Genomic DNA, 23,543 nt, shown 5'->3' on the forward strand with positions numbered 1-23,543 from the left:
AGAAAGAAGGAGAAGGAAAGAAAGGAATGAAAGGAAAAGGAAAGAAGAAAGGAAGAAAGGAAGAAAGAAAGGAAGAAAGAAAGAGAAAGAGAAAGAAAAAAGAGGAAGGAAGGAAGGAAGGAAGGAAGGAAGGAAGGAAGGAAGGAAGGAAGGAAGGAAGGAAGGAAGGAAGGAAGGAAGGAAGAAAAAGAAAGGAAAGAAGGAAGGAAGGAAGGAAGGAAGGAAGGAAGGAAGGAAGGAAGGAAGGAAGGAAGGAAGGAAGGAAGGAAGGAAGGAAGGAAGGAAGGAAGAAAAAGAAAGGAAAGAAGGAAGGAAGGAAGGAAGGAAGGAAGGAAGGAAGGAAGGAAGGAAGGAAGGAAGGAAGGAAGGAAGGAAGGAAGGAAGGAAGGAAGGAAGGAAGGAAGGAAGGAAGGAAGGAAGGAAGGAAGGAAGGAAGGAAGAAAAAGAAAGGAAAGAAGGAAGGAAGGAAGGAAGGAAGGAAGGAAGGAAGGAAGGAAGGAAGGAAGGAAGGAAGGAAGGAAGGAAGGAAGGAAGGAAGGAAGGAAGGAAGGAAGGAAGGAAGGAAGGAAGAAAAAGAAAGGAAAGAAGGAAGGAAGGAAGGAAGGAAGGAAGGAAGGAAGGAAGGAAGGAAGGAAGGAAGGAAGGAAGGAAGGAAGGAAGGAAGGAAGGAAGGAAGGAAGGAAGGAAGGAAGGAAGGAAGGAAAGAAAAGAAAGAAAGAAAGAAAGAAAGAAAGAAAGAAAGAAAGAAAGAAAGAAAGAAAGAAAGAAATAGAGAGAGAGAGAAAGAAAGAGAGAGAGAGAGAGAAAAGGAAGGAAGGAAGAAAAAGAAAGAAAGGAAGGAAGGAAGAAAAAAAAGAAAGAGTAAAGAGGAGAGGAGAGGAGAGGAGAGGAGAGGAGAGGAGAGGAGAGGAGAGGAGAGGAGAGGAGAGGAGAGGAGAGGAGAGGAGAGGAGAGGAGAGGAGAGGAGAGGAGAGGAGAGGAGAGGAGAGGAGAGGAGAGGAGAGGAGAGGAGAGGGAAAAAATAAGCTGTTGAGAAAGAGAAAAAAGCATCATTTTGAATCTCTATGATGGTAATTTCTGATGGAGTGCTTGAAGGACACAAGTATTTGTGCGCTCACCAGACAGCTCTGTAAATTTCCCATAGGTTCAAGTCCAGCAGTCCCTGTTCAGCACAATGCCTACTCCTGTCAGAGAGATCCCTGCCCAAGAGAAAAGCTAAGTGCTCAGGGTTTAGCTCAGCAATGCTACAGTAATAGCAAAAATACTGGTAGGTGGAGCACTGCAGTAATGCACAGTGCATAGTCCATGCAGGTTGCTCCTGGGGTGCTGGATGCTGTGGGACTCTGAGGTTGTGCCCGTATTTGGGACCAATGAACCCTTGGCAAAATTAGGCACTTTGTTCATTGCTTCCACTTATTGCAACTTTGGAAGTTGAATTCCTGACTTGCATTTCTAGTGCAAGTGCAGTCTACACCCTGGCTTCCTCTAGAGTGAGTAGGGGAGCTGTGTGTGCACAGGAGATAGGTTTTCCATAGAGAACATCAATTTGCTGAAGCTGCAGAAGGAGCAGTTCTGGGCAGCAAGGACAGGAAAACAGGGGCACTCTGCTTGGATGCTGTAAGCCCAGCTTACACCTCTGCTATGCCTCAACTATGCAAGCTTTGGCTTTTTTTTCCGACTATCCTTCCCAGAGTCTCCCAAGACATGACCAATTTTTGGTCTGGGATAAACCTCACTTTGTGGCAACATAAATAACTCAGAGATTACCAGGCAAAGGCAGAGCCTTCCCCCACCAGGACAGTGAGAGCTGGGTCCGGGCCCTGTGCCCATTGGAGATCAGAGCCTGCTGCCTATGAGAACTGGGGGTACACTGCCTTCCAGGTCTGGCTAGGCTGTGCCGGCAGAGGGAGCCTCGGCGGGAGGACTGGAGTTTTTAAAATCACTTTTTTCTCCCTCTTCTTTTAATACTCAAGGGGCAGGAAGGCTGCCAGAGTGGAGGCGGATGCCCAGGCAGGCAGAGCATGTAAGGCAGCCATCCGCTTTGCTGTGGGCAGAGTGCAGTGTGCCAGTGAATGTCAGCAATGCTTGTGCTTCACCCAGGTCATCTGCCTCGAAGGCCAGGGCATCGCTATGCTATGTGAGCAGCAACAGTTGGGCTGCTTTTGTCATCTCATAGCTAAGGCAGATGATGCAAGGGAAAAACTTCACTGTTTCATCACACAGCCTGCCACTCCGGTCTCTGCTCTGCCAACAGTCGGCTTCAAATAGCATGCAGGAATACACTTTATTAGGGTTTAACCACCTCAAGTTTTCAGGGAACAGTCTGAGCTATGTGGGTCTGTGCTACACCCAAAGGAGAGGATGGATAGCACTTCTCCCTACCACTGCTACACATGCCAGAGAAGCTGTGAAACCAACTAACATGGCAAGGGTTGCTGGTGATGCTGACTGTACCATAGTGCCAATTTCTGCTGGGTGCACCTCAGCTGTTCCTTCAGCCCTACAATTAATCTGTGTCAAAATTTACTGCTACGCATAGCTGGCATTGTTCAGAGGAAAGGAATAAAGTGGATCATTTCACAATTCATGCCCCAAGGAGTGCATCCAAAGGTTGCCACATGAGCTCATGCCATCATTAATGCCAGTCTCTCTCTCTCTCTTTTTTTTTTTAAGCTGTCCTGCAGTTAGTGTAAACTGCTGGAAAACTTGTGTCACTGGTACTCAGACATTCTTTGTATTCTAATGAATAACATGCAAGATAACGGTGAACCTTCAGGAGGTAATATCAGTCTCAGATCTAGAAGCTGATGCATCACGTAATAAATTAACAAGAAGCTACCGGATGATGGAGAGATCAAAGTGTTGTGCCAGTAGTCCTCTTAAAAAAAAAAAAAATGTTGTAGAGGAGTCAGACATTCAGGGATACTAAGAAATCTGTTCCCACTTTGGTACTGCAGAGTATGGCCCCTTGGCTGGATAATAACCTTGAGAAAGCAGACCTTCACACCATTTGTGTACACTGAAGTCTTACTCTCAGTCAACAGAACACATTCGGAATCTCATAAAGTTGCTAACATTTGGAAAATGACATCAACAACAACAACAACAAACCAACCAACCAACCAACAAGCAAAAAAAAAAACCCAAAAAACAGAAAACCACACAACAGAAAAAAGACTATGAAGAAGTTTTTGGTTTTGGGTTTTTTTTTTTTTGGTGAGAGCAAATACTTATGGTTTCACTGGTAGGAATGAAAACATTAACTCGGGTGAAGTTCCAAGAGCCTAAATTTATCAGACTCTATAGCTGACCCCGGCAAGGTGTGCCCCAGAGGACAACCATTCTGCAGGCTGCAGAGTCCCACAAGCAACTGAGAAGCCTAAAACAGAATCATGCACAGATTATTTCAGCTGCTGCAAATATTTCAGAGCCCAATGGTTTACCCCAAACTCCAATGGTAGCCTCTAACAAACCTCCAGCATGTCCAAAAGAAACACAACCAAGGTTAGAAACCTTGAGCCTGAACTACATGCTGAGTGGATGCTGAGAGGCTGAGAATGGCATGGAACAGGCTCAAGGTAGCACATTGTTTGTCACTGAGCAGCACAGTGATGTAGTAACCTGGTACTACCATTATCAGGGAGCTCTACTATACAGTGGCCTCCCAAAACCTTGTGAATAAAGTAACATCTATGCTGATAATATTTAAACGTGGAAGAGAATGGGGATACAATTTCAGAGGAGCTGTTATCTGTCTGTGAACTGAGGCTGTCAGTCAACATAGCAGAGGGGAGCATGGAAACATTTTTAAAAACCCAAGTGTTTTACTCCAGCAGTTTAAAAACATACTTTAGTCTTTCATTTCAAAAGTGACCCAGATTAAATAGCTAAGCTGAAAAAAAAGGACTGACCTAAATGAACTGTTTCCTTCTTGTCTTCCTGTTTTGCAGCTATACCAAAAATGCTACATCAATGCTGCTGCAGAGTGTTCTATTACAGCAACTTTGATATGCAGAACCTCACCACTATCACTCCACCACTTCTAGTCCTTTCTCTCCCTGGATACAGGAGTTGTTTATTATTTTTTCTACTAATTTATTGTCAGTAACAGAGTTTGGAGGGCTTTTCACCAGTCTTTTACTGGTGGTATGAGTTAAATGCTTGTGGGCAGTGGAGGAAAAGACAGAAAAGTAGAAAATAAATGAATACTAAGAGTATTTCAGGGAAGAAGAGGAAAAGGAAAGGTCTCAAATATCCAGATAAGCACCTAAAGTTGCTCACACATAGAAGCTCGCATCAAACTTTGAAGCATTTTGAACTTGCTTGCAAACATTACAGGCCAGCCCCAATTCAGATGTCCTGCACACCCCTAAACTTCATGTGAAAACCAGGATGTCACGTTTATGTTACTCCCTTGTGACATACAGAGCACCGGTGATGACCAGTGGTAACCACAAGTTAACTTTTCCCTTTCCCCTTTCTCCCCTACCAGGGAGCAACTCCAGCCAGAGTTCAGGCTTGTCCTTTACCTTGGCATGTGCCACCACTGCATTTTGCCTCAATTCCTGCATCAACAAAGTCCTTTTTGGATGAAAATAAAATAGAGAACCAACTTGAGCTGGCTCAGTAGTATCCTGACAGTAATCAGTAGCAAGAATTAAACTTGGATGGAGTCTGCATGGGCTGGATTTGTGTTCTCAGTAAAGTCACAAAGCAAGCACAGCAAAACAGATAATAGATGCTTATGTTTCTTCATGTGAGTTGTTTTACTGGAGTCAGTGGGATTACTCATGAGTTGGGGAAAACTTTTAAGGGTTCGCCATCTCTTTGGTTTCTTGTTTTTAGGCACTTCAGTAGGAATGAGAAATTAAATGGCTATTTAATAAGAATGAGCTACTTTAAAAGGGAAGTCACTCAAGTAATTTCGTGATAAAACTACAATCACTTTTCAGATGTGTGTTCACAGATTAATGCTTGGCATCTGTATTTCACGGGGAATCCCAGCAAAAATACCTTATTCCGTCTCATTGCTCAGAAAATACTTCAACATTTATGGCTAAGGCTCACTCATTCTAAGAACATCAACATATTGCTTATGATGGATACAACAGACCTGGAGTTGGCAACAGGTACCCAGAGAGTGCTGCTGTCTTTATAGCTGTTGCATCCTTTTTTAGTGTGGTACCATGTATAGAGATAGCTCAGGGTGAGCAAGCCGGTGGCCTGGGACTTGCACCTGGTTACTACCCTCTGCCAAAATAATCTGAGTTCCTGTCTGATCCAGTATGATGGCCTGATGAGTGCTCACCCAGTACATCCCTTGTAAATAGCAAGATATACAGAGAAGATTTTCCAAAAGCTGTACAAAGGGTGCCCAGTTGCTAAAGGAATCTGGCTAAAAAATGCATGCTAAATTTATATGTCTTCACTAAAAGTCACTGCTAACAAGCTTTAATTGTCCCTGGCTGGCCTTGGTTGCCTTAGGGAAGATGCCCAACAAGCAGGATCTGGGAGGATGGTTGGGATGTTTTACAACTGGTGTAAAAGAGTGAACAAAAGATTGGGGAGCATTCATTTGCAATTGCAATTGGACAGCATGAAAATACTTACGAGAAGAAGGAAGGAGAGTGGAGGAGAATTCAGAAGTGTCACGGAGTTGAGGACACAAACATTGCACTTGATACAGTAAGTAGTAAGTCAGAACTGAATGTAGAGAGGGAAGACTGATCAGGGTAATGAGTGATTCTTGCAGGCATTGCAATGAGGGCAGGCTGACTGTGTTAGAGAAAATAGAGGCAGACATTCATGAAAAAGGTATGTAGCTTCATATAAATGAGTCCTTCCCACTAAATAAAGCAGAAGAGTGCTGTTGTTCATCCAACCTTAAATGAAAGAGAGTGGAAGTGACAATTTGCCTTGAACCAATGCAAAAGAGTTATTTTCATAGACTTTCTGAGGAAAGCCTGCATCCTGGGAAACAGATTAACAAAAGAAGAAGGGGTCAAATGGGTTGTTTACCTCATTTTTCCATGCTGGATTTGCTTGCATTTTCTTCCATATGCAGTCCTCATGGCAATGTCTGGGGCTTTTCCCTTTCCTCAACATGAAATTCTTGGATGTCTTAATTGCTGGCTTGGAGGTGTGCTAAGTAAAAGTGGAGAGCAGTTGAGAGTTAGGCTCATCCTGCAAAACAACATTTGAGTTTCTTGTGCTGCCAGTCACAGCACACCTCTATCCACACATCTGCTATGATCATCATGGTGAACCCTGTCAGAACAGAACCACATCCCAAGACCCAAAACTGTACTCTCTTCTGGTTGGAATAAGATCTGATGTGGCTGTGAGATCGCCTGTATCTGAAGGCCCACAGGCTGGCCCACAGGCTGGCAGACAGCCAGGCCTGTACCACAAGTCACCATTCCATGGCAGGCATGACTGCGGCCAATCTAGGCTCCACTGAAAATGGCTGTTCTGAAGCAGCCAGCAGCTGCTTGCATCAGGTTTGCTTTTGTGCTAAGCAGAGAAGGCATCTGTTTTCCTAGAAACTACTGCCTTCCTACCCACAAAACATCCACATCTTTACCCGCATAACATTAAAATACTGAAAGCAGAACAGGATGTAGTCAGGATTCTCCTTAAAGAGTAGCTTTGGTCTTGCTTTATGTGTTGATCATCCTATATTGGGATACACTTTCACTCAGAATCAGCTTATCTGATAATGCAGATGCAGTGGTGGTGCTGTAATAAACGTATCATTTCTCTTAGTCTTTAAAAAATGCACTCAGTTTATGAATGTCTGTCACTGGGATGAGGCACGCTGTAGAAAGCCAATGAGAATTAACTGTGATGTGAATTTCCTTTAAGGCTTGCTCCTAATGGAAAGAAGTACTGGTGAGTCACAGGATGGGAGTCTGGGTTGATGAGAGGTCCAGTCACGAGCAATAGCACTCTGTTCACATCACTTAATAAGCTTGTCATGTGTTGGCCAACTTACAAAGATACAATGACAGCTGTACAAGATTCCCTGTAGCCTCAAGGTAGTTCCTAGCAATAAAAAAGCAGACACCAGTATGGGAGGAAAACTTGCAAATGAAAAGTTTTTATTCTGTTTTTACAACCCTTGATTCCTCTTCAACCCTCTCTATTAAATTTTACTTTTTGTTCATCAGCTAAATATAGGCCAATGCCACATTTTCAATGGAACTGTATTGTTAGAAGCTTACAGTTAGTGAGAACAGAGTTTCACCTTTGTGTCTGCAAACCTTTTATGCAGAAGTCTTAGAAATTACAAAGATCCTTCCCTGAAATATCATACCAGAACGTTCTTACCCCAGGCTGCAGGCAAGCACATAAAACAGATCGTACCACAACACAGAAAGCAACAGTATGCAAAACTGCTTTTCGTGTTGACAGAGGTTTAGTGCTGTGACCTTAGTACACCTGTAGGAAAAACGTGCAACTCTGTTCAGCTTGGGAGGGAGGGTGGTCTTATTAAAACAATCCTTCAGTATGGAAGTCTTCTATAGATGTGATGGTGAAAGTTGTCAGCTTTCCCAATTGTGGTTGACAATTTTCCACACACTCACCGTGAGCTTATGGAACCGTTTGGTGACAGGAAGTCTGGACTCTTCTGAAAGTTAAGTTCATAGAATCATAGAGTCACCACGTTGGAAAAGACCCACAGGATCACCCAGTCCAACCATCCACCCATCACCAATACTTCTCACTAAACCATGTCCCTCAACACAATGTCCAAGTTCCTTCAGTTTGGTTCACAGTTCCTGATGTGGTTTCAGGCACTCAGCACTTTTACCTGTTTCTGAAAATTTTGGTCATATTGTGTATCCATATATCAAATTTTTTCAAGTGTCTCTTTCAAAGTGTCAGTGCCCAATAGCATTGGAATACAAAATGTGGCAACGGCATATGCTTTCCTGAATAACTACTCACACATTTCTATTTAAAAAGTGGTTCCCACTGGTTCAGCTTAAGAGAGCAATCAAGGCAATCAAGTAAAAGCTGGCAGAGGTTTCCATTTTGCTTGAGGGATTACTATGTCTCATAGCCTGCCAGGACCTAGTTGAAAAGAAAGTAAAGTGGAATGGAGACCTGGCATGAGAAGTTGGATCCTTGGGAAAGAAATCTTTCCAAATCCTGCTGCAATCAGTAGCTTGACCACTGGAAATGTTGGATATCCCGGAGCTCTGTTTCCGTTTGCTGCACATTATTTGCTATCAACAGTAGTTTCAAAGAGTGATCTTGCCATTTCACCTTGCTTGACAGGAGCAAATCCCTTGGAGCAAGCTGACATTGCCATCTTTCTGGGCCAATTTGCCAGTGGATAAATGATAAGATCCATTATGCTGTCAATGGATAAAAGTTTCTTCTCAAGGGATTTCTTTTGGGAAAAAAAAAAAACCACTGTCAGTATAGCTGAGCATTTGTCAGCCTAAGGTATGGGTGTGCATGTTTGAGAAACTGCAGTGAACCGGGCAGGGATGTCTTCCCCAGCCTGAACTCTGTATCCTACTTGCTGCTTGCTCATCTCTGGAGGCATACAACCACATAGCGTTCAAAGGTTCTCTTTCCCTGGAAAGGTCTCATGCCAAGTACCCTCAAGGGAAACTATCTGGGGAATCCTTGGATCTCCTCTGATTGCAGCAGCACAGCACACTGAACTTCAGAGCAGACCACACAGGTGGATAAAATGCCAGCAGAAGGAAACCCATGAAAGGAGGCAGTTAAATGAGATATCGACAGAAATCATGGTTTCAAACATCTGAAGGCCTGATCTAATACCTACGGAACTCACTAGAAGGAATGTCATTGGAAGCCAGTTGCTGTTTTTTTGAACCATAGTCTTAAAATAAACACATTTTTTTAGGTTTATTGATTTTTTTCTTTGAGTGCTGGCAATAGCTTATTTGCTTGAAGCTTGCTCTGTAGGTTTTATGCGGCCGTCCCCAGTATCAGACATGATGGTGCTGTGAACAACCCACCCACAGAGCTGCCATTCTTCAAGAGCGACTGACATGTCCTTGGTTTTGCTCTGCCCCTTTAAATACCCAAACTGTCTCCTTATCTATACATTTATCTGACTTTGAGGTCATATGACTGCAAATGCTGCAAACAACAAATGCCTTGTTCCTGCACACATTCAAGGGAAGGGAGATTTTTCTGCCCTACAGTGAATCCTGGAACTTTCACAGGAACTGAGCACAGCTCATTTCCATCCTCATAAAACCTTACCAGAAGCTGTCACTTGCTTTCATTTCATTTCTTCCTCAGCACAGTCTGAGGAGGGGTAACATGTCAGCTTATCAGGAGTGTATCAGCTCCTACATGTTATCTCCTCTTGTTAGTTAATGAAATCTACTGTTTTCAGTTAAAGAAAGCTACTGAGAAATGTTCTATGAATAACCTCTCAATGGTCTCACCAAAGGGGCGAGAAACTTGTCATTGGCTGAGGTAGGCAAAGGAAAGGCACTCAGTGGACACTGCAGGTGTTAAATCTAAGCTTCCCCTTCGAGCTTTCTGAAAGCCCTTAGCTGTGACAGCACATCCCTGCTCACGAGTCCAGCACCTGAATTGTAGAATCATAGAATCACCAAGGTTGGAAAAGACCCACAGGATCATCCAGTCCAATCATTCACCCATCACCAATGGTTCTCGCTAAACCATGTCCCTCAACACAACATCCAAACGTTCTTTGAACACCTCCAGGCTCGGTGACTCCACTACCTCTCTGGTAGTGTTCAGGAAAGCTGTTCAGGAGATGGTGCCCACTCCCAGCACAGCCCCAGAAAGGCATCTCTGATGTTTCCAGCCACTTTTCAGCTCTTGGAACAGTTTAAGAACTCCAGATGTACATGAATTATGACTTGATGATATGGAGGCTATACAAACCCACCCCAATGGCCATGCTGTTCATAGGAGATAGGCGTGACAGAGTTAGCATTGTCCTGTGATTTGCATATGGTGGAGTGCAGAAAAAAGTGTCAAGATATCATAGAATCGTAGAATGGCCTCGGTTGAAAAGGACCACAATGATCATCGAGTTTCAACCCCCCTGCTATGTGCAAGGTCGCCAACCACCAGACCAGGCTGCCCAAAGCCACATCCAGCCTGGCCTTGAATGCCTCCAGGGATGGGGCATCTACAACCTCCCTGGGCAACCTGCTCCAGTGCATCACCACCCAATGTGTGAAAAACTTCCTCCTAATACCCAACCTAAACCTCCCCTGTCTCAGTTTAAAACCATTTCCCCTTGTCCTATCACTATCCACTATCCACTATCCCTCATAAACTGCTGTTCCCCCTCCTGTTTTTACGCTCCCTTCAAGTACTGGAAGGCCACAATGAGGTCTCCCCAGAGCCTTCTCTTCTCCAAACTAAACAAGCCCAGTTCCCTCAACCTTTCCTCATAGAAGAGATGCTCCAGCCCTCTGATCATCTTAGTGGCCCTCCTCTGGACCCGCTCCAAGAGCTCCACATAATGCAGAAATGCATGCAGAAATGTTCACTCATACACCTGCAAAAGATGACAGGAAGGGGACAACAGAAACACAGAGACCAAGGAATGAACCTCACAGTAGAACAGTTAAAAAAGAAATAAAAGGGGAACATCACTTAAGTGACAGTGGTGTATTTCTGTAGTTGTATATTCCTAGAAACTGTCCTAGACAGCTTCTGGGAGTTACACACTGTACAATTGCATAGCAAGTTTCAGCTCATGCTCTGAACAGTTCACAACCTCAGTGGTACATAAAATTACTGATCCTCCCTTCAGGCTTAGACAGTGACATAGAAAGTGGCAGTAATTTGCTAAGGACATCTGAGAGAGGTCAAAAGACTCAACATCAGAGTGGCTGAGCTCTACTCCAACTGCTTTGAGAATAAGCCAGCTTTCTAGAGGTTGACTCTTTGTCATTAAAAGGGCCAAATATATGCCATCCCTTTTCCTTTAAGTTTGCTTTCTCTGTCTGCTCTTAATAAGCGTCTCTGTTTTCTTTTCTATGATTTTTAATGATTATAAGACAAAGGATGTTTCAATTTTGTCTTCTTCCAAAGAGCAGCACAGGATGAGCTAATACACATCCTTGGAGGCTAGCACAACTGGACAACAAGAACCATTAAAATGCTGCCTGGCTTCCAAGGCAGAGAGCAAAGTGAAGAAACACTAGAGCAGGAAGCAGAAATTCACCCCAAATGCAAATTGATCTGTGGCTCTACAAAGTAGAAAGCAACTATTGTGAAAGATTGGAGCTCTATCTATTAATTTTACTTTTGTTTGCTTGTACAGTGTAGGTTGTTCCTTTAGTCCCTTTTGTTCTCTTTCAAAGCAGAGAATAAATTTGCTGAGAGCTTGAACATGTGAGCCTTTGAAAAATGCCCTCATACTTATCAAAATACATCCATAACTTACTCATGTGTGCAAAATACAAGATGTTCCATTACCTTAGCTTCATTTGTCTTTTCTTCAGACATTTCTGTGGCATTCAGTAGAAAAAGGCAGCTGTTGTATGGGTGGCACAGTAAATGCTAATTGAATAAAGTGTTAAAGCAATCTGCATCAAAGTTGGGCAGCACTGATCAACAACAGACTTCCTTCTGTATTCCTTAGGAGCCGTGTACATTTCTGTATCATTTGGTAGTAATGCATAAAGCATGTCCTTTATGCGGTGTTGAAATATTATGCCATGGACAATGACATAATATCATAAGAAAAACCTCAAATAGCATTTCCAGAGGGTAGCACAGTTAGCCAGTTATGTCTTGACATCAGAGCCTGGACAGCAGCCCTGAAATTGTCTAAGTTTAGGAATATGTGAGAAAACCCACTCGGGTCAATATCCTAAATAAAAATCAATAGTCATTTATATATCTTTCCTAAGTGACTGTCTGCTTTAAGTTACCTGCTCAGGCTCATTAAGAAAGAGACTTTGGCAGCATTTAACAGTCACCAGATTGAGAGTGCCTTTCCTGGGAGCGGAGGTGTGGTTTTAGCAAGCATGCAGTCACTTCTACGTCAGTGCAGGCAGAATATCTTTGTCCTCTCTGAACCCTTTAAGAAACACATGCCAATGATGACTCTTGCAGACATGTTCAGCCTCCCTGTGTTTAATGATGGAAATAGGGAAGAAAGGATTTTTCTTAGAGTTCAGTTGTACCTTAATGACAGCCAGATGCCTGGCTGCAACGGGCGTTTTGGAGGAGCAGTACCACAGTCGGAGGAAGGTTCTGTGCACGAATGTGTCAAACAAGTTGTAATCTAACACTAGCCCTTCAAGGAAAGAGTCGGTCTGATGTTCACCAGGGAGGGAAACTTGATAACAGAACCAAGGAAACCACATCATGTGTTACATCTTTCACGCAAGTCTTTATGGATGTGATCAAATACAAGGAGCTGGCTTACATGGTTGTGTTGCTGGCAGTGAGGCAAGAGTTTGAGAGTATATAGAAAGGAATTACTAGAAGCAGGGAATGGCTGGTGCTAAGGACCTGACCCCTACATCATTCATATTTCAGAAAGATTTAGGTCAAATTTCTGTTAGTCTGACCCATAGGCTGACTGGGACCAGAGCATACCTCCCACTTTAGTGTCATCTGGAAGTCATTGTGTTCGCACATCCCACTGGTGCTCTATAGTATGAGCCGAAGTGCTGTCAGGGACAGGAGACTTGCTTCGAAAGCATGATCCTGATTCAGACTGAAATGCTAGTGGGGACCTGCCCTGAGTGTTTTGATTTCACGTACTCTGCATTGGAAGTGAACCCTAGGATGGTTTGACAATGGGCTGAAGCTATCCCAGGACTGTTAGCAACCTCACTTAGCAGCCTAAGGACAGCAGATAAATTCCCAGCAGTCTGGAAAAGAGGGAAGCTACCTCCAGGAAGCTACCTCCATCCCTGATGCCTTCCTGGTCTATCTACCTGCGAGTGCATAGGAAGTAAGATGGTGTGGAGGAGCAGCTAAAAAAGAAAAAGAAAACAATAATCAGGTGTAATCCCACTGTGTTAAGGCCTTTGGAAAGGAAACAGCACTACTACTGATGCTACCAAAACAATGGAAACCACAAACACTTTGGAAGATAGGACTAAAATCCTGGATGGTCTTGACCCAATGAGCAACAGTATGAATAAAGAGGGTGAAATTCAGTCAGTGCAAGTTCAAGGTCTTATATTTAGCAATAATCAGCTATACAAACACCAGCTGGAGAAACACTGGCTCAGCAGAAGTTCTGCAGAGGAAGACATGGGGCTGGTAGTTGACAGTGCAAATATGTTATCTGCCTACAGAAAAAGCAAATGCTGAGTGTCACGAGCAAGTCACACAACTTAGTCTTTCTGTTTGAGTTGTCACTAACAGAACCCCAGCTGGTGGATACAGTCCTCCACAGTCCATCATGATTTGAGAGTGTAGATAAACTGGAGAGACTGTCAGAGAAAGACTTGAAAAATGTGGTCTATAGGTGGATTCAGCTGAGACTGTCTCACAGTCTTCCAAGGGAGAGTTGCTACTGGTCTTCAAACTCATCACAGGCCAACAAGAAGGAAGGGAAAAAGCTGTGCTCCATATATTCACTGTAGAAATGGGATTGATGGTCTTCAGCTGAAGACAGAGAGACTCAGACATGAGGAAAATCTTGCTGTTTGAGATTATTAAACACTAGAATAAGCTGTCTAGGAAGACTGTAAAATCACAATCACTGGAAGTTTTGAAGACTGGGAATGCTTGAAATACTGGTGCTACCTGTTGATTGAGCTGGTCCTGCTTACATTACGGAGATGGAAGTGATGACTTCCCAAGTCCCTGCCATTCTCCAGCTCTGCGTTTCTACCAGTCAACACAGCCTTGCCAGCCCTTCCCTCTGTACAGCTAGTCTGTGCTGTTGGCCAGCCTACACCCGGGGGACAGTTACAAAACTGGGTGCTCTGATTTCCAGAAAAAAAAATCATTCTCCATTTTGGAAGGCACAGTGCTGTTCTACAGCTCATGACAGGCTGCAGCTTTTGCTGTGGTGTTTGTACAGTACCTGAAATCTTCAAGTATTACAGGGAAACCCTTAATGGTTGCAGGACAGGCTTTGAAGCATGGCCAAAGAGATGAATCTCTGAAAGCAATCCTCCATCACATGCAAGAAAAATAAATCACTGCCCATTCTTTGAAAAAGTAATAATCTTCTTCTCTTTGTAGTGTGTCGCTTCCAGTGAAACACAAAATACTGTTATACTGTTACCACAGGGTCACAAAAACCAAAAGGCTGCATTGGCTGCATCAGCTACATAGCATTGAAGAAAAAAAGAATAAATAAAAATGTGAATTCCCAGCTGCCTGTACCTTAGGAAGAGCAGCTCACCGTGTTCAGAGTAGTGACGCCACTTGCAGCTCTCTGCTGCTGCAGGAGCTCTGTGCCCAGGTGTTGCGACTTGGAATGAGCATTTGGCAATCTCATCTCTCTCCTTTTTTGTTGTGTTTTATCCATCTTACTTGTGCACTTTATCTGGTTATTTTTATTCTTCTCCACCCAAAGCTCACAAGGCCTTCAGAGGGAAAGAAGCTTGGTATGAATGATTTCTACAAACTGCAGCTTAGATAAAAGTTTGGTAAAGGTCAGCAGTATGCCTGTTCACGTTCATGGATCCAAGGCAGATGCAAACAGATCTGACAGGTGCAAAATATGGGTCAAAAGAGCTTAATGTATACGTCTTAGTGGCAGTTTTTCATGACATTTTTGCACATCTATTTTCTTCTCACAGAATAGTACAGTTTTCAGAAGAATACAGAATAGTATCTGGCCTTTTCAAAGGTTGCATTTGGGGCATGACATTCTTGTATTGAGTTGTATTTAGCCTTATATAACAAGCACGTACTCTTCAGAACAGAGGCAAATCAAACACTCCCCTTAATAAAAAATGAATACTTATATAAAGAAAACCCACTGCCAAATCATTAGAAGATCTTTCTGAGGAGCATTTATCAAAACTTTGTGTCCCAAGCTGGATGCTACCCAGCATGGGAGCAGCACACAGACCACTGAACTGCTGTTGGCAGCACCTCCTCTTACCTGGCCTCACTGAAGTACTCCGCTCTGCTGGGAGCCGTGCCAGGCTGACCAGATCACGTTGCAGCAGGTTCTACCTGTAAGTAAGTCACTGTGATACCACCTCCCACGTGCTGCACTGCTGCTGGGGAACACCTGGTATCGTTGCTTACCTCTCGCCCTGCACCGATCATCAGCATGTGAGCAGGGGAGAGGGCAGGGCTATGTCTCTCCCAGTGGCATCCACACCAGCGGCCACATCGGGATGGCACTTTCCAGACGTAGCTACACTGGCTGCAGCCGCACGAAGCTGGGAAGGGCAGAGCTCTCCCTTTTTCATTAAGTGTATTTATAAACACGCAGTACACAAGCATTTTTCCTTTCTTTGCAGTGACGGGTGATTATATGTCTATGAAATGTTTTCATTTATTTGGCGCCAGGGTAATCAAAATCAGTTGAAACTGTGGCAGCAAAGGGAAGGAAAACAAGTAGGCGTGGGACCAACTGTGCCTCTCACTCCTTGGGCTGTCCAAGGGTAGTAGCTGGCAGAAGTGCACCCCTTGCAGATGAACATCTTATTCAGCTGGTAATTGTTCCCAGTCGAGCTCATGGCCTCTGTCCATTAAGGATGTAGCCCTGCATAATTTTAAAAGCAGTCAACTCTGCACTGGAAGTGCTGTGGGAGCGTCTGAGCCAGTATGTGCGTGACTCCGCTTAGGCAGAAAAGAGCTGGTCCCAGAAAACCTTTGTGAATGAAATTTTCATGCTTTCATGTCTGCCCCACTGCAGATTCTGGGTCAGTCCCTGTGATCTCAAACATCCGGTTTGGACGGGTGTTTTCCACTACATGGATGCAGAAATATTTCCATTATAAGCTTTCAATGGCTATGCATACGCAAGAGAAGGGGATGAGCAGGAGACTGGAGTTTGGAAGGCTGTGGCAATGGTGTTGATTAAAAAAAAAAGAAAAAAGAAAAACCTTCAGAAACATAAAAACCACCAAATTTCTCTGGCTGTCAGTTGAGAAAAAAAAAAGAGTCAAACAACAAACCAACACTGCATGTTCATCTTCTCAAAGCCAGATGGCAAAGATTTCAGCAGTAATGTTTCTGTTTGCATTTCTCCCCTCCTCCTTCCCCTATCTACTCATCACTGAAGCTAGCTGTGTCCCTGTGCATTGGTTTCCCCAGGGACTTCCTGAGGCATCCCCACTTCCCTCAGGAAGAGGTACCTTCCATGAACCCCCTCTGGCGTCACACGTGGGTGATGGAGCTGGTTGCTGACCACGTTTGCAAACCTCATACCTGCACACCACAGCATCATGGAATAGGCTGCGCTGCCTCTGGTTGCAATGTGGTGATGGGTAAATGGAGCTGCAGAGGTCATTTGCTTTTTCCCCCACCAGTAAGCAGTTGGTACCCTCTGAAACTCTCCTAGTCTCCAGTGGTAAAAAGTGAAACCGAGACAGTGGCTTCACATGCAGTGTTGTGATTGCTTGAACCACGAGGGATAAGCAGAGAAAAGCTGGGAATTCATCATTTTTCTGCATTCAAAAGATAACAAAACAAAGCCAGCGATTCAACCACTAGGGTCAGAAAGGTTTGAGGAAAATACCTCTTCTCTCACTCCCACTCGCCTTTTCTTTATTAGGCCCTGGGAAGCAGCTTAAAAACACCCCCAACTTCCCCCTCAAAACAGTTGTTCCTCTTCCATTTCTCATTACGGTATATGTATATACATAAATACATATAAAACAAGCCTCCAAGCTCTCTAAAATGGCTCTTTTCTGCTCTTCTCACACCTCATTCTGCGTTAATAGAAATCATTGAGCGTTTCTATTTTTTTTTTTTAATTATTATTATTAATAGCACAAAACCACATCCCTGAAAAGCAGAAAGAACACGACGTTCACAGCCATCGCTGTGTCTTTAAAAGAGAGAGGGGAAAAAGAAGAGAAGAAAAAAAAAAGTTTTTTGAAGCTGGTTATCTTCTCGCTTCCGGAGAATTCGGTGAACTATTGCATTTTCTGGGTAAAACTCTCTTCCTCAGAACACAGTGTGTCATCTCGCTGAGACCACTGAGCTGCTTCAGAGCGATGATGCAGATGCTGCCACTCAGGAAAACTTGGTAGAACAGCTGGCAAGCACACTGCCGCTTCCCTGGCCAGCAAAATGGATGACTAAATGATAGGGGATAATTTATACGGAGGGACTTTTTCAGCACCTGATATTATTGGCTAGTAGTACAGATGACCGTTTGCAGAGAATTGACTACACTTCCTCTTCAAGGATATATTAGCCAGCATGTGCACTCCAGAGGCTCTCATCCAATCTGTTTTTCCTTCTGATAGACTGCCTCTTGGCATGGACTTCTAGGGACTCTTGTCCCTGTGCTCACAGCCTTCAGGGTGACAAAGCTGTAGGAGCAGGGCACACCAGCAGCATCCCAATTGACTCCACTTGTCAGATCTCTGCATGAAAGCAAATGTATGTTACCCATCTGGTGACCTGCAAGTAAATCATCTATCCATCTGTCTATGTAACATTAACTGGTTAACTTCAGGTTAAAGAAGCTTCGGGTTGTCTACTGCACACCCAAACACGTTGTCTTCCCAGTGAGCACAGTTTAAGTGAATGAGACTTCAGGTGTGCATGTGTGACAGAGAGACAGTGAAAGCAAGAGTGAAACCAGTTAGGCTCTAAAATCTGTCAAAATGCAGCGTGATCGTGGCAGCACATCCAACGGCCCACTCGACAGTGGACAGCCATGTTTGTTCATATGTTTACAGATATATATTTAAACTATTTATATTTCTCTAAATCTTCTCTCTGACTAAATATAGACGAAATAAAAAACACCAGAACAGTTAGAATTAACATGCATGAAAGAGAGCTCCATGAGACAGTCTGGTATTCAGAGCAGTAGGATTTCAGCCATCACTTGTACATGTCAAAGCACAGAAACATTTGTTTCACTACCCCCACCCTGGAGATGGAGCAATTGCATGGGAGAAAGCTCACTGCATAGCTAAGGACAGAGTCCAGCTCTCCCACTGCCTGTGCCAGACAAAAAAAGATGCTTGTATAGAAGACAATGGCTAAAATATTGGGGCTGAATTTTCTACCAGACTAACATAAAACAGCAGTGGCTGTGCTGACTTGCAAGCCTTTCCACTTCTCTGCCTAGGCTCCTCCGTAACTCAGATAAGGTCTGCAAATGTTTCTACCTCGTACAGGAAATACGTCTGTATTCACCTGGAAAGTGCTACAGGTGTCATGTATTACCTGTCAAGCACTTAATTTTAAATGATGCATGTGTAATGTTTACAGCAAAGGAAAATACTGTGGGGGCAGACTGAACTGCAAAGTTACCATGGCTCTACTGGCAGTATAACAAATTATTTCAGCTACAAAACTGTGTTGATGTTTCCTCCATAGTGCACCAGAGATCTGTAAAGTCTGGTCAAAAGCACACAGGTTATCCATGAGATGTTAAGTGTTTAATTAAACCCCATATTTATAGGTATCTAATGAAAATTGCAGCATGACTATATTCCATCAGCACTGACCTTCAGCATGGTCATGGATTACTTCTCCAAATGTAACCTATCTCTTCATCACTCTACCTCTCTTGCAGAGGTATGCAGATATCTACTGGAGACCCAAAAGCATCTTCTGTTGACTGTGTGGTCAGTTAACTTTCATGAAACTGTAGAGTGGGATGAGGATGAAATCTTGAGAAAGAACTTTGCACAGCCTTGTCTCGTGTACCTAACCAGATAGTTAATGTTATCTGAATGTGACTACTTTGACTACGCATCTTTATTATGAAGGCTTGCAGGAAGAAAGCGTGGCAGTGTGAACATCTCCAGCAGCACTGCTTGCTCTGAGCAAGTGGTGTCCAAGGGCAGCAGCATGCAACATGCAGCAATCTTAACACCTAAAGCCTGCATGAGACTTTGAGTGTTTTACAAATTGGTTTACTCCACATCTCTGTGAGATATATAGAAGTTATCCCACCAAGAGAAAAGGAAGTGATTTGCTAAAGGCCAGAGGGAAACTCGTGTTTGAACTCTTTAAGCAATTACAGGAATAAAAGCAGCCTCCCAAGTGCCAAGATTTTCTTTTAGATGCCTGAAGCTCCTGGGAAACCATGCACTTTTCTCATAATGAAACTTTACAAAAGCTGTCACCAGTGTGGAGAAGTCATTACTGAAATGGTGTTAAAGACAATTTTCTGTAAACAGTTTTTGTCTTGCTTTTATTCTAAGACAGTCGTCACGTTACATTTAAGCTGCGGGCAGGAAATACTATTGCTGTAAACCACTCCTTCTTGCCTACAGTTGTAAACTACAAAGACTCTCTCCTGACCCTTTTGCAATCTAGAAAAGCCCAAGCTGAATCACAAGTGCAGCCAATGAATATTTTTGCAGAGTTTTTGGCATTTCATCAAAAGGGTAGAGGGCAAACCAGTGAGTAGTGTGTCCTCATGAATGACAGTACACAGTATTTATTTTTTAATCAACTTCTACTTCTGTCTGGGGCAAACTTCTGTGGTGGGCCATCTGCTGGGATGAAGACCAGTGAATTGGTCTGAGAGATCCTCTCAAATACCTCCACTTGAGTGAACACTGCAGAATGATTATAGGGTGGGCAAGTTCATACTTTCCCAAGACTTCGGTTAATGTTATCCGTGAACTCCAGGCATCCTAATTATACTGTACTTTGCCTGTGAAAGATCTGTTCTGCAATGAAAAAGTTATGTAAAAAAAAAAATTAAAAAAAGGTTATCTTATAGAAAGTCCAACTGTATCACTTACATACTGAAACACACTGAGTGTGCTAGATAGGGGCCAGAAACCACATATCTGAAATCTCTGCAGCAGAGGAGTATTCCCTCCTGCGTTCCTGCTTCAGGAATGAACTCTTGCTTTTGGAATTCACTTCCTCCCAGAGTTCACTAGATCTATCCTTTGGGGGTCTGGAGGGCACCATGGCAAGTAGACTTGCCTTAGCAAGTCCCTGGGTTCTGCTTAGCTCATTGTTATGGGGAGACATGAAAAATAAAGAAAAGTAAGGTGGTTGTCGGGCCGAAGTGGAAGTGGCTGGTTGTTATTCAGCTGAATTGCCAACATGTATGTTTAAATATGGAGGAGTGCCCAGAAACAGTTTGTCCTGTGCAACATAAAGGTCATAACACAAATATATATATGGTTGTATAAACGTACATTCACATATGCATATCCTTTCCCACTGTCTGTCCATCTCCTCCAAAAATGACTAAGAGTTCATGAGAAGGAGAAATCATTTTCATCTTGTGCTGGATGATGCACATTGATGATATGCATCTCTAAGAAGCACCAGATCTTTTATACAGAGTAGTCTGCTGTGTTTTTTCTGAGTCACCTCCTGGTTCTCAGCACCAGCTTTGTGCCTTGTAGTCTGATGTTTTTCTCTCTTCAAATGCCTTGGCATTTCTCAGCCTGCACCCCTTCTCACTTTCATGTCCTCCAAGTTCCTGCCCTGGCAGCCTATTTCCTCTGAGAGATCTCTCTGGTTATGACCTGGGTCATATTCTTTGTTTTGAGTTGCTAGGATTATACTTACAGTTGGTTGTACTTCACTGGGTCCTGTTTTGTTCCAGACTCTGTCTTACTGGCATCACTTCTCTATCCTTAGGCTGAGAGGTGCATATTCAAGAAGTCAGTCATAACCTAGTCAACAGAACTGGGGCAAGTTATAGCACCAATTAGTTTGCTTCCTCACCATTTCCAGGTTCATTTTCAGGTTGCACACCCCCTTCTTTGCCTTGAGCCTTTCTTCCATCTCATTTGCTTGTACAGCAGTAGGAGTCAGCAGCCTCAGGAAAAATCTGGGGCCCAGTGTCTATAGGAAGAGAAACTAAGCAGAACTGGTACTGTAGCCATGTGAGGTGAATGAAAGGGGAGAAAGAAGGAAGTACTCACCCACATTTTGTGGAGGGAATGGAGGCAAAAAGGGAGAAAATCACTTATATGTGGCTGTATGGGAAGCAGCTTGACAGGACTTTTTGCAAACTAGCAGTGAAGCAGACTGCTGTTTGTGTTGTCTCACTTCCTGTTGCTACCTGTAGCTCTGACAGACTCCTGAGGTTATCATGCAGTGGATTTAGTCCATCCAGCCATCAAATTATAACCAAAGACTTCACATAAGATGTGCTCTAATTTTAGCTGTCTTTTAATGTTGTTGCTGTGCTTTTTGTATGAAAAGAATTAGTGCAGACTCTTTCTTTCTGTGTCTCCGATGAATGAGATGCAAACACAAATACAATAAAGGTCAGAATTTCACAACCAAACTCCAACACAGAAGAAAGTATTGTTAGAAAGCAGGATGTTTACGCACGTATTTGCATGGTCATGATGCAAATGACCTCAGGCATTTTGCTTAAGGAAATTACAAATTTCTAGTATAGAGTCACAAAGCAGTCAGGGAGAAAAAAAAAAAAGAATAACGGATAAATACAGTTCTTTTTAACTAACTGCAGTCACACGTGCACCCAGGGAACCACCTCTGCAAAAATACTGTGAAAACTGCAGGTCAAATACATACTAATGAGAGAGGTGATGTTTCCCTGAATCCCTTCTGGGGAGGTCACTCTGTCTCACATCTGAGCAACATCTTGGGTAGGGCTAAGATTCTGCTCAGCGTGAGCTAAAGCAACAGTATTTAGTGGGATGGAGACCAATCTGTTTCCAATTTGGTCTCCATCCCACTAACTGAATGTGCGGGAATCTGTTGCAGTTCCCCAGTGCAAGGCCTGTGAGGACCCCTGCCTCATCCTTCCACTCCTTTCCCTCTTGTTCTAGCATCCGTCTCCAGATGAAAACTTTCTTGAGAACTCTCTCCTTAGAACAGTTCAAAACTGAATGTTTCCCTCATCCTCTAGCTTGATCCAGGACTTATATGAATCCCTGGCTCTGTTTCTAAAAGAAAGTCAGGAGGTACTAGGGCAGTGTGATGGCAGCCTTTAAAAAAAAGTGCTGTTTACAGTGATCTGTAGGGGATTCATTTGACTTCTGCTATAGCTTGTGCTATATTCCCTCACTCAGCAGAGACATACAAACTGGATGTTCTGCACCTGAGAGCGGAGGTGCTTCAGTGGCTGCCCTTCATGATGGCTCCATCTGGAAAGCAGCCAGACCTTCTCCATCAAACACACCACAGTTGTGAGGCAAGCTCTCAAGAGAAACAGGAGGGAAAGGAATGGGAAGCAGCTGTTTGAGAAGGACTGAAACTGAGAGGATGAAGGAGGGAATGAAAGGGAAGACCAAAATCGTTGTGGTTCTGCCTCCATTAGGTTTGTGGTCTAGACAAATTTTCTTTTCCTACATATCCAGAATTATCCAATGCTGATGAAGCCAACACAGCAGGTCTGACTTTTCATTTAGTAATTTTCTCACACAAATCTTACAAACCTCCATGACCAGGGCAAACAGATAGGAAATGAATGGGAAATTTTCCCTTACTGGCTTCCATTCCTCTTCTTAAACTGGGTTTAGCAGGTGCTGATGCTAAGATGCCAGGGGTATCCCCTACCATGGAACCTCAGTGTATCAGGACTGGGACATTACTGAGGGCTGCCACTATGGGTGTGAACCAGGAAGGAAAAGGATCAAGAAATCTTCCAAATGATTTCTGGTTTTTGGCTAGTTGCTGTGGATGGCAACATGAAAGGTCTGATCTGCTCAAGATATTCATACCTGTCTGTGGCAGTGAGTGATACATTCTTGTTATCTCAATCTATTCAGCCAGAATATGGGGACTACACTCCCATAAAACCTATCACAGTTGGATGAATGAAATCTTTATTTCTCTACTGCCTTTGCACCTCCTGACTGTTCCAATTGTATTTTCCTCCTGACCCTCATTTCTTTCAAGCTGACAACAGTGCATAGGATTACTTCCTCACTCTTGTCTGGCAGGTGAGGGACATCTAAACTTCATTTCTTTCCACCAAAATGCTCCTTCCTCCAGAGCTAACCCTCAGGCACTGGGGAGATAACCAAGAGTGCAGCTAAATGGTCTTTAGAAGGAAGAAGAAAGTATACCTTGGCTGCCCTTTATACCAGATGGATGCCAAGCAGATACATTAGAGAGGCAGTGAGCCCAAGATAGTATATCCTGCCCCTTAGCCCAACTTACAAGTGTGAGCATGGTACTGCACTAACCACAGCCACATGGTTTCCAGTACACAGTCAGCTTATGAATACATAGCTAAGACTATGAGCAAATCAAACTGTGTCTGTCTGAAAGAGACATAAGGAGAGAGGAAAAAATGCATTAAAAGCCCTGTCATGTTCATATGAAAGACTCCATGTCTTCATTTAGCACCTCAGTCCTTTGCTGCATGTGCAAATTTTACTACTATGAAATAATTAAGATGGAAATTTTTTTGGAATGGAGGCTACATCTCCCATGAGGATAACTGGAGGCTTGATGGTTAGATAAGATATTCACCAAAA

At 43.5% G+C, this 23,543-nt stretch overlaps 1 long non-coding RNA gene across 1 annotated transcript; it reads right to left on the reverse strand.

The window, feature by feature from the left end:
• Positions 1-16,916: 16,916 nt before the first annotated feature.
• On the reverse strand, positions 16,917-21,655 carry LOC121109468. Its single transcript, XR_005847834.1, has 3 exons — positions 20,809-21,655; positions 20,650-20,722; positions 16,917-17,513 (listed from the first exon to the last, which is right to left on the reverse strand). It is a non-coding gene; the product is annotated as an uncharacterized LOC121109468 (long non-coding RNA).
• Between the last annotated feature and the right edge of the window lie 1,888 nt (positions 21,656-23,543).

The sequence above is a fragment of the Gallus gallus genome, chromosome 1 (genome assembly GCF_016699485.2).
Source record: "Gallus gallus isolate bGalGal1 chromosome 1, bGalGal1.mat.broiler.GRCg7b, whole genome shotgun sequence".
NCBI lineage: Eukaryota > Metazoa > Chordata > Aves > Galliformes > Phasianidae > Gallus > Gallus gallus.